The sequence below is a fragment of the Danaus plexippus genome, chromosome 2, assembly GCF_018135715.1.
Source record: "Danaus plexippus chromosome 2, MEX_DaPlex, whole genome shotgun sequence".
Taxonomy (NCBI): domain Eukaryota; kingdom Metazoa; phylum Arthropoda; class Insecta; order Lepidoptera; family Nymphalidae; genus Danaus; species Danaus plexippus.
In genome coordinates, this window is record NC_083537.1 from 7,697,749 (window position 1) to 7,709,610 (window position 11,862).

General features: G+C 30.3%; 1 non-coding gene across 1 annotated transcript; it reads left to right on the top strand.

Annotated features, from left to right (window-relative positions):
* The first annotated feature begins 6,356 nt into the window (after positions 1-6,356).
* Trnag-ccc (transfer RNA glycine (anticodon CCC)) lies at positions 6,357-6,427 on the top strand. The gene has a single exon. It is a non-coding gene; the product is annotated as a tRNA-Gly (tRNA).
* The last annotated feature ends 5,435 nt before the right edge of the window (positions 6,428-11,862 follow it).

Genomic DNA, 11,862 nt, shown 5'->3' on the forward strand with positions numbered 1-11,862 from the left:
AAACCTCCGAGTAATCATAAATGATAATATTAAACGTTAAAAGCTTAAGGGGAAGAGTTTCATACTAATAAATATAACACACTAGGCTGGTTCTATTTTCGAATATGTGTCAATAACCAAATAAGTTTATTGAAGAAAATGTAAAAGAAGACAAAACTATCATATTTTGCGAAAAAAAAAACATTCGAAGTTATGAATGCTTTTTAAAGTATTAAAAATAAAATATTTAATTGAGTTTTTTTTATATATTTTTATGTAGCCCTTACCCTTAACAAACAAAGTGAAACAAAGTACCTTACGCACTAATAAGTTAACAACGTAATGTTAACCGTTATTTTGTTATGTTGGTAGTTCACTATTCTGTGCTCAATCAATGCCTAAAAATTTTTTTTGTAAGATATTTTTCGTCTATAAATCTCTGATATTTCTTTGATATTAACGTTTGCTTTTTAGATATTTTCATTTATATTATTAGATATAAATAAAAATCAGGTAAATAACATTTATAAAATTATATAAATGACTTTGTACATATACTGTTAAAGCTGCCTATATAAACTTCAAAAAAAGGTACCTTAATAACTATGTCTTAGTATCTATTAAATACGTAATCAGGCAAAGCGACAGTAAAATTGTCTATTAGTTTATATTCTTATACCTACACTTATATATATAATTTCTTTTTGAAATGTGTTTGATAAATTATATTTATTACTTTTAAATACATCAAAGTGAATACAAAATCTAAATAAAACATTACTGAGACATGTAAGTACGGTTAGTAAGCTTTTATTCTTCCTACATATTTTGCTTCTCCTATACATTTACAGTCATCTGAACTTTGTTAAACTATAATTCTGATTATATTTATAGTGCTGCGATATAGCTGCCAGCTACTGTCATGCATAATCTTCTATTATTATCAATTACTGACCGAATCTCTCTTGTTTCTGCAAAACAATGCTCGGTGTTGCCATTTACATAAAATTACAAACATTTAGAATTACATAGTAAATTTAGGATTTCACTATTCGTAATTCAGGAACGCAGTAATTTGTACGAATTATCGTCGATAAAATGTTTACATGAATATATTTCTATTTTTATTAAATTAAAATATTTCAGGAATTAATTTTATATGTAAACACTTAACAGTATTTAATCATATACATACGTAAACTATTAACATGTTAAAATAACTTCAGGACCATAAAATTACATGGGTGCCTCATCAACACGAAATTCTCATAAGCTCACGCTAATTACAGTAAAGATTGTCGAGATGACGCTCAACACAACTAGAAAACTTTAGGGGCTATATAAAGGGGCCATAAATCAGCTGTGGGTCGATACGTTATACAAGGGGTTCCGAAAACAGTAGGTCATGGAAATAAAGAACAGATTTATTTAATCCTTAATGATAAAAATTTACACTGCAGTTTTTTGGCTCGTTCGTAAACTTTTAATGTTTTGTTAAATTCGCTTTGTTTAAAATACAACAGATTTAAATATTGTTATTCATCAGCTGAATACGTTTTTTACTTTATTCTTTGTAATATTTTAGATAAGTTAAAGGTATACTTGAAAAAACTCATCAGACAACATACTGTGAGTGCTATTTTGTATCCATTTATTCTATATCGCACACATATAAACGAAAACACACACAAGTATCCAGCGATCTCGTTAGCAAGTGTATGCGACATTTCACATGGCTAATTGCGAACATTTACCCATCTTGATAAACTGGCCTGTGAGTCCTACCTTCGCAGATGCGTCCATTTCGAGTTTATTTTCATTTGTGATATGATTTGGGTTCTTTAAAAATGTATCTCTCGATGTATCAATTAGTGACGCTGGTGATATTAAATGCATTCTTCAGATATTGTATGAAGATCATAACGATTCTGCGATAAGCCTCTTATTCATAAGTTAAATAAAGTTTATATGGACGCTATTATGCAAAATGTTACCAATGTGTGCTGCAATCGAATAGCTAATGCACTGATATTTTCAATGATTACCTCCGAGTCTCGTAAAGATGTGTTCGGAACATCAATAAAATGAAATCAACTAAGTGACGTGGTTGCGTCTTTATGTGCCTTTCTCTAAAGTTAAAAGAGACTTGTGTAGTTGTTTTCATCTTTATTTCACGTATTTTTTTTTTATTTAGACTTTTTTGAAATTTTTATATTTTTGTTTTTTTTTTTTCTGGTAGGTATATAGTTAGTTTTTTTTCTTATTTTTTTCTTAGTAAATGTTATAAAAACGAAAGTACTGAATTAAGTATACCATTTCATTTCTCAGAAATGACTTAAGCAATTGCTATAAATCCCGGTAGTCTTGTTAAAATACACGACCTTCAATCTAAACAAAACAGAATAGTAAATAATTAATAACTAAGAAAAGTTTAATTTGAAAAATAAAAACTTAAAACATTGACCACATAAAAATATTTGTTAGCTGAATGTCAATAAGTTTGCTGGACGATTGTGAAATGCATTGACTGTATAAACTAATAAATCCGTCCCGATTGATCTACGCCGAACTTTATAAGGCAATTTAATGACGCACGTCAACACCTCTACCGCTTCATATAAATTACTAAAAGAATGCTTTATTTAATCAATCCGTCGCCACTGTTTGTTAGATTGTGATTATTTGTGGTTAATATACGAAACGGTTAAATAAAAACTATGATATAGCTATTAGGTATATATACCGTCATTATTTTATATCGAAAAAGCTATGGACATTGTGCTTTTTTGCATGAAGCAGATTCAATATCAATCATACAACATATATTTGTTCTCAATAATCTCATGAAAATTGTTTAAAATAAATATAAGTACTCATATTTAATATAAACTCAGCGGCGCAAATGGATAAGTGTATTAAATAGATAAAATTCCAGGGTCTTGGGGAGTAGATTTACGAACCAGCGAGTGATGCATGGGGCCGCATGCTCAGCATTGCGATGATGTTTAATTAACTAGCATAGAATACAACGTTTCTCTACTTTAATTGATGGAATTTATATTAAAAATAGTTGTATATTACTTTGCTATAACTAGAACAAGGTTCAAGTCTTTGTATCCAAGATGAGTTCCTGATTCCGCGGTTGCTTTATTGAAATTTAATTTGGTCGACGTATATATATTTAAAAAGGGAAATTCTGTTTTATCGATAATACAAGTACACAATTCTATCTTCATAAATTAATTACTTCAGCTAGGTTCAAATAAGTAAGCAAAATAAATCAAAAGCCCGCATCCAGCGAGTGCAGACAGGCAGTTCAGTATAATTTGTCAGTGGTATCGATAGAATCGATTCATCGACAGTCGATAGGTTTATCAAGTTAATCGATCTAATTTCGTCAGTTCGGTCGGTGAGCGATGGAGGTCGTTGTGGGAACGCCACTGCGTGTGCGCAGTCATTCTACCACCCATAGAATAAACTCTACAGACCTCCAACTTTATATCTGGTCAAACGTATAGGTATACAACATTATTAAGATTCTAATTTACTTACAATATTTCATATTAAGAGTAAAGTCATTAAGATCCACACAGAACTTAACGTGTAATGTAATTTTTGTATACACAGTATGTATATATGTTTGATATATCTCTAGAAGCTGTCATCTTGTTAGGTATAAAATTAAGATGGAGTGATTAATGATGTTTTGTGACTATTTTATTATAGCGACCACCGGAGAGATATCCGCTTAGACGGAATATTTGGATTGTGGTTTAATTACCTCCTATTGTAGAGAGTGATTTGAATCTATTGTGATCACGATTATAACGTATGTATATACATAGAATTAAATATGATTGCAGCGAATGAGTAATTATCTATTTTCTAAGAATGCGTTCTTTGAATTTTTTTTTTTTTTGTAATCTGTACTGTATAAAGCTGATGACCTCAATGCAGCCTTCATAATATCGTCTCTCTTAATTAATTGATGTATTTTTTTTATTTTATTGTATACTTTAATTAATTAATGTAGGTAACAAAATGACAATGTATGTTTGAAGACGCGTTTGAGGGAGAGCTTTGTTAAAATTATATTAAGGGTTGTTCGAGATGTTTCTAACTTAGGAATTTGTTATTAAAAAAGAGGGAAATTGGGCAATCGAAGAGGGCGTTGGGCGTGACCGGGCGGAGCAGACCCCTGTAGCACAAGGTGCTTTATCCTACCCATATTGTACCTAAAGCATTGTAGGTTCCTAAACTGTACCGTATTAATTTATTGCAAAATACAATACAATAAATAATGCTACCGATACAATCAATAACCGTAATTAAAGTTCTTAGAAAATCACAGTACCGCATTCTCTACAATTAATTGTATTCGATTTCCATAAATACACATTAAATACAAGTTGGCCATATAAATTAAGACGAAGTTACAACAGACCGTTTTATTCGCATATTAATATATGATTTTTTGCTCACACGAAAACGGGTAAGTCACAAACGGAAGAAAAAACATAAAAGATCACACAAAAAGTACAAAGAAATCTGGTAATAATGCTTTAATAATTACATTATGGCACGTCAAAATCACTTTGTCTCAACGCCGATGACGAGAGCCATCTCATCGTATGGTCAACTGATACTATCGTTATTCACAATAATATTTTTACAACCGCTCCATCCTTAAACCTTTGCTATAGAGCTCAGAATCCAGGAACTGGCTGCAAATATAACTTTACTCTGTAAATTAATGTGTCAATCGCCCCTCCTCCGTGAGCGTATTATTAATAATCATGTCAATCTATCCGTGAGAATCGTCTTGTCTCCGCTCAAGTGAGGTAACTATTAATTTCTGAGATTACAAAGATTATTGGGTAATTGAGGGTTTTGGTTAGCGCTTTTATAATTAATTTCATTTAATTTTCACGTTACCTGGGAGTAAGCTGAGTCATCGTGTCTACTTCGTTTGTATTGTTTTTTTTTTTATGTTTTGTTGATATGTAATTTGGGTTATCCATTAGGAGCCGAATTATGATACTGATTTGTATGGACTGATTTGATGATTCAAGAATTTCAGAATACTATAATATTATGTTAAAGTTATTGTATGGGAGTTTTCTTGAGGAAGGTATTTCCTGGCGGAAATGTGTAATAAGTTTTGACCGCAGACTCCATTATGTATGAATCACTCTTAAAAGCTGAAAATGTGGGTATCCTGAAGTGAGTAATCGGATGACTGATTTAAATCAACAATCAACTTACATTTGTTAATATACTAAATATTTTGCACGTTTCTTTGTAAGCAATTTTTTTCATATATTTTAATTTGTTAAACACTATTGTTTTATTAATTTCACTGTTCCTGTTACTGTGTGTGACATTTCTTTCCAAAGTTGTTTCTAGCAATGATTTAAAGAGACAGACTAAAAGGAAACTTTGGATCCGTCGCTGGCAGTCAAATGTAATGGGTAACAGATAATTTCGAAATTTTAAAGGACTTGGATATCGTCAACGGTTAAATCACAAAAATTACATTAAGACGCCATAATTGTGAATACGAGATCTTTTTACATACTTCATCCTATATTTATGTTGTTGATAAATGAAATGAGAAGATTTCCAAGTTACGATAAATGTAGTGACAAAGAACTATCGACTTAATTTCTATGTTTTGTAGGCAATAGTTTGTATAAATAAAAGGTTTAACCATACTAGCGATGAAATCTAGCCCCATTTATTAATTTTATCACTTGACACCTCATTCTCTTGCCACTTATCGGCCAATAAACCTATACGATTTACTTTCAAAATCACATAAATGTCAGACTTCGGGACTTCTGCTTTATGTAAAGTGCATTGATAATAATCTGAGCCATTCTCAGGAGGGGGAGGGAGACGGGAATAGGGAAGATTTGAGGTGCGGTAAGGATGGATGATATTGAATAGAAACATCAAAATTTTACAGCGTTTTTATTACGCCCGGGCCGCTCACTGTTTACGTGCTAGCGTCCGGTATAGTTTCGGCCGGCGGTGGTGGAATTTTACTTGGGATATTGAGGTAGGTAGGTACGTATAGTCATGTGAATAGTTCATTTCAAGTTTTTTTAATAAAGTTTAATATTAGCTTAAACTTATAGATGTAAGGTTTGAAAGTAAAACTATTTATGAGTTAGCTAGTTTTCTCATTTTAATATATATTTATTTAATTAGTTTTATAGTTCTATTTATGCTTATATGATGTGTCACAACGTTAATATTCATTTGAATTTAATGTTATCACATTATTTATTTGAATCAAAGTAAATAAAAACAGGAATAATAAAAGGAATAAAAAAGGTTACCATATATAGATATCTTTTATGCAATGGAAGCGAGCACTGCTGGTGTAGTGGTATCATGCAAGATTCCCATTCTTGCGACCCGGGTTCGATTCCCGGGCAGTGCATTATAGTTTTTGGTATTATTATTTTTTATTTTGTATTATTAAAATTATATATATAATGTACCAACTTCTTAAAGAAGATGCTTGTAAATACTACGAACAATTTGATTCTTATAATTATTGCATCCCTAATCTCGATAGATGTCACTAGTTTGATAGCGTCATAGACCTCCGGAAACAACATCACAAACTAACATAACTAGGCTTACTTTTTTACCTTGTTATTTTTAACTACTTCCAAAAAGCATTTACTTTAGAAACCATATAGTTGATGAATTTTGTATATGTACCTACCACAAGCAGTATCAAAATATATTGGGTACCATTATATAGTGGAAGGTTATTAAATGTAATAACTATTCGGAAATAGGAGTTTAGATCATTTTTTTACCATTAATAAACTAACCAGCTTTGAAAGAGACTTCCAAATAACATGTATGGAACGTAGTTTCTGTAGCTCTGATTCATCATTAAGAACTTTATCTCTTCAAAATGCCTTTCGTATTTGAACTCTTCACGCTGTAGGTTGACATGGGAATCGTATCGAATACAAGCGCCGAAAATTCTAACAGAAATACTTTAAAAATAACTATGGGAACTGAACAAATTAGCTTACTTTTATTTTGAAATGAATCACATGTCACAATTAGGCAAATTTCGTTGTCTTAAATTATTCAAATTAAACACATTAATAGACGCATAACGCTAGATTGAAGATAAAACTATTAATTAAGAAATAATGAAATAAATCTGTCCGTCATAAAAAAAAGAGAGAAAATTAGGTTTTCAATTCCCATTTACTTAATATTTGTTACTTAAGGTCGCGTATATTATATTTTATAATAGTAACATTATTTTTCGTCTGTTTATTTGTTTGTACGTAGCTTCATTTGATGTAAACTATTAAGACCATTTTACTAAGACATTTAATGAGAACAAAGTAAAACTCGAAATGTACAGATATACATGTCTCTTCTAAATAAAATGAAAGCTCATCTAGATTTATCCATACAATAAAACCGAATGAAATTCGCATTTCAAGTGAAGAAGAATATGCCACACAGAAAAATATACTTTTAATTAATCAAAGAATCTTTAGTGAGGAATTTACAATAACATTTGCTTCGATAATAAGATAGGTAGAACACACTGATAGCGTTTTGGAGAATGTAAGAGTTTTGAGCTAACTTCTATTTCAATGAATATGGGAAATAGCTTGAAATATTTTGAATATATTTATTTTTATTTATATAACGTTTCAATAAATATTGAATGATCATTTTCAAAGGACTAACCTATTAGCACTAGGAAAATTTGTCATTTTTTTTAATTAATTATTTCATAACTTCACGCCTGCTTTAAACTTAGCTATACATATATGAATAAAAATAAAGTACCTACTTATTAAAAAATATATCATATTGTACATTTCGTTCAGCAGCTGCTATTATACATTTTGCTACGGAACCCTACATGAGTAAATTTGACATGCATTTGCCTAATTTTTATCAATTAAAAATATATTTGATTATATATTTTTTGCAACACTCATTAAGAATTACGTACATTACGACCATATTCAGTAATCAGTTGTCATGAGATTCACCATATCAGTTCATGAAAGACAAAATCAGATAACAAGCGATATTTTTATCCATATGATATGTATTCTGTATTCTGTATACTGTATACTACATACTGTATACGCTATACAGTGCACTATTTACGGTATACTGTATAGTACATCTGACGATAAGTAAAAGTAAACCACGTGACCAATGTGCGGTTTTATTGAATAACCGCTTCACAGTCAGCCCGTTTCAACACCATTGTTTAAATACTAATTAAGTAACTCATTTCACCGCGAAACACTAAAACTGGCACTAATAAAATATTATGTTATTATGAAATACTGTTAACTTATGTTACTGGCCGCTTTAAATCGCTGGATGGACTTTGGAATAATATGGATGTGGCACCTCAAAAGATATTATACATTTTCATACATCCTATAATCGGTACTTGATAGGGCTTTTATTAAAGAAAATCGATTAATAATAATTGAATCGAATACAACTCATGTTATGTCTTACTAATCCTAGTAGGCCTTCGGTTAATGCTATATCAGTTAATATGAAATTGTTATTGACATATGAGTACAATATAATATATTATATTCTCCGTCACATTCACTATATTCCGTCGCTCCATCAAGAAACAATAACTCATAAACATTTATCACCCGTACCAAATGAGCATTTTTCGAAGGGCACTAATTATTTTCACAATCGTATGTATCAAACTATTGATTTGACGCCGCAATAAACATTGGGAACGGACTTAATCATTAAAATGTAATAAATGTATCAATTTACTTTTTTTTTTTATTTGTTTCACAGAACATCTAATTTGACACGCGTTTAATTAAATAAGAACAATAATGATTATTGTTTATTCTGTGCTTAAAATAAGGCGGAATATAATTTGACATCTTTTGACATTTATCAGTGGCCAGTGCAACATAATGTCAATTGTATTTGTAGTGATAAGTGACCTATACCTATTCCTATATATATAGAAGTATAAAGATAGATTTCTATACAAAAGGTATATTTAACCAAAGCTACTAATCATAGAAAATGTTCTTAAATTATTATTTCTTCGGACTAATCTCCTAAATGTTAAAGACTGTTGAACCGGCATTGGGAAGACTCGTATAGACCCGTAATGTTTTATATATGAAGAGATCTATATCAGTGATATAATATCGAAGGAAACAAACATTTAGTCAGAAAAGCGCATTATATTTGTTCTACAGATAGGAATAAAATTGAAGCGTTTTAAATTGCATGATCTCATCAGTAATAAATCTCATCTTCTGTTTGATTAAATAAATGTGCTTTATGTGTATTGGTAAATAAATTATTTGCTATTATTTGTTTTTCTCGGATGGCTACTTGCTCTAAGGACAGCAGTTCTCAGTACAATGAAGTCATAGGTCTTATTGAATAATACTTGAAAAACTATTATCACTGGAAAACTATTTGTTGAGTTTGTTAAATGTACCATAACAACGGACACTAAATAAATCAAACAATATTGTATTAATTTTAATACAATATTTTTTTAATAAAAAATAACGTCTTAACTATAAACAGTGGTTAATCGTTGTAATAAAATAAAATAAAAAATATATATAATATAATAGATTAAACCGAATGTTCAGATTTTATCTCCCCATTAAACTATACTTCATATCTTTACATGCGTCATTATAAGTCACAATTCATTAAAATTTTCGTCAAGCTCACGACTTCAATAGATATGTCGAGTGTCCAAGACGTATCGACACGAGATCTCAGATTATTATCAGGCCGTTCTTGCACAGTCACTTGGCCGGGGTGGCATCGTGTCATTGTATTACTATCTGCTGAATTAAACGTCTAATGTATGGAATTTAATTTAGACTTGCACACAAAAAGACAGCTTGCTTGATGTGTATAATGACGCTTACGACGTTTCACATATCAGAACACTGGCCGGTTGAAAGCTAATCAAAATGTTTTAATCGATGACGCGATAACGCTAGTGATGCTCTAAGTTATAACATTATCGATAAGACGGCCATTATGCAAAATATAAACGGTATATGAATATTTAACACGTTGTTAAGATGGAAATGTCGATGATATCGTTTTTTTCCAAATAAGATAGCAGTTAATTATATTACGACTATTTAATATTTTTTCTTTCTAAAAATACGTTCCTAATTGAATAGGAACTAACTTATATTCGGTGACTTATTATTATTATTATTATTACAGTTTTATGAACATCCGTCAGTATAATTAATATTAGACAACTTTGACGAAAAATTATTTGAAAAGAATTGTTTTCATTATTTAACCGTAGTTAATAATTATTTCCATTAAAAAATCTTATAATAATGTATACCACATTTCAATCGGAAATATAAATTTTATAACAACAAAAAGAAAGAGATTTTAATACGCAACGTCTAGAAACGGATGAGTAAAAAAAAAAAATTACAAAATTATACAGCAAAATATGTCCTGGACCGATTGTTTTATAAATATTAGTCATGGAAGCGACCACCAAAGATCAAGCGGGTATCGATCAGATAAGTTGGTTTTACGCTTCACCAGCAAAAAACGTACAGCTCTGAGCTCAACATCGGAATCGTTTTAACTGAAGAGTGCTCAACATGTTTTGTTTGCGCGAGAGTGTTGGCCCTTTGCATTCTAGAGCAAAGGGCTATTTAGTTTGCCGTGACAAGTGCTGTCGGTATCAAGCTTTCAACTCAGAGGATTATCCACTTGTATTGGTCAAGTTCAACTTGCGGCTTAATATATTAATGATTTATTAATTATTATAAGAATATATATTATTATAAAACGACATACGATTACGCAACAGAGAGTACATTTATATATTATTTATAACACAAACATTTAAGCATTTTCGAAACAATTATGAAGTGCGGAAACAGCTGCATAGTTTCAGTAAAAAACTCAAACAAATATCAAACGAGGAACGAAAGCAACTTTTATTTCATACAATCCTTTGTCGAATACTTTTCAAACAATTGTTCGTGTTTGATACTTTGATGTTATCCAAAGGCTCTGAATATTCTTTTGAAAGCATAAACAGTTTTATTTCGTAACCGTTTCTCGCAAATGTTTTGCTATTTGTTCAGTGTTCTTAAATTATCTTCGCGATCTGTGTTCCATGAATGAGTTTAAGAAAACACTCACTAGAATATATATTTTGTATTAAACGAAATGTATAACATGAGTAGATTAATTAAATGGTTAAAACTGCTCTTTAAATCTAATAACTTTTAAGATTGATCTCTCTGTTTTGTTTTTTTTTTATATAACAAATTAACGCGATACAAACTATTGAAGCCAAATAAAATATTAACCTCCCAACGTTAGAAAATCTTGGAGAAGCAATAAAATACATGTATGTTTACAATTAAGAATGCTTTTGACATTAATAGGGTAATAAAGGCATTTATCAGTTAAACGGGTTTTACATCACGAATATTTACGTTAACCTCCTACAATACCTAGATAACGTTATTTATGTATCAATAGATTTTATTAAAATCTCGTGATCATTAAGTTATAAATGATAATTAATTTGTAGTAAGTATTACTTATATAATGATTTCTTTTAGTGCTAAAGATTCACAATTCGTAAAACACGAAACGGTTTCTCGAGTGGAACCACAAACAGAATGCTAGCTATTAAAACACCACACCGCCGACGTTTCTACTTGATGTGTTCATTTAGACGAATTAGTAACCCTCCATTGGATAGTTTAATATCCCGTGTGGATATGGATATGACATTCTAAAAGCTTATCCGAGCTTTCGTGCCTCTAAATATTAATATTATATAGATTTAAATAT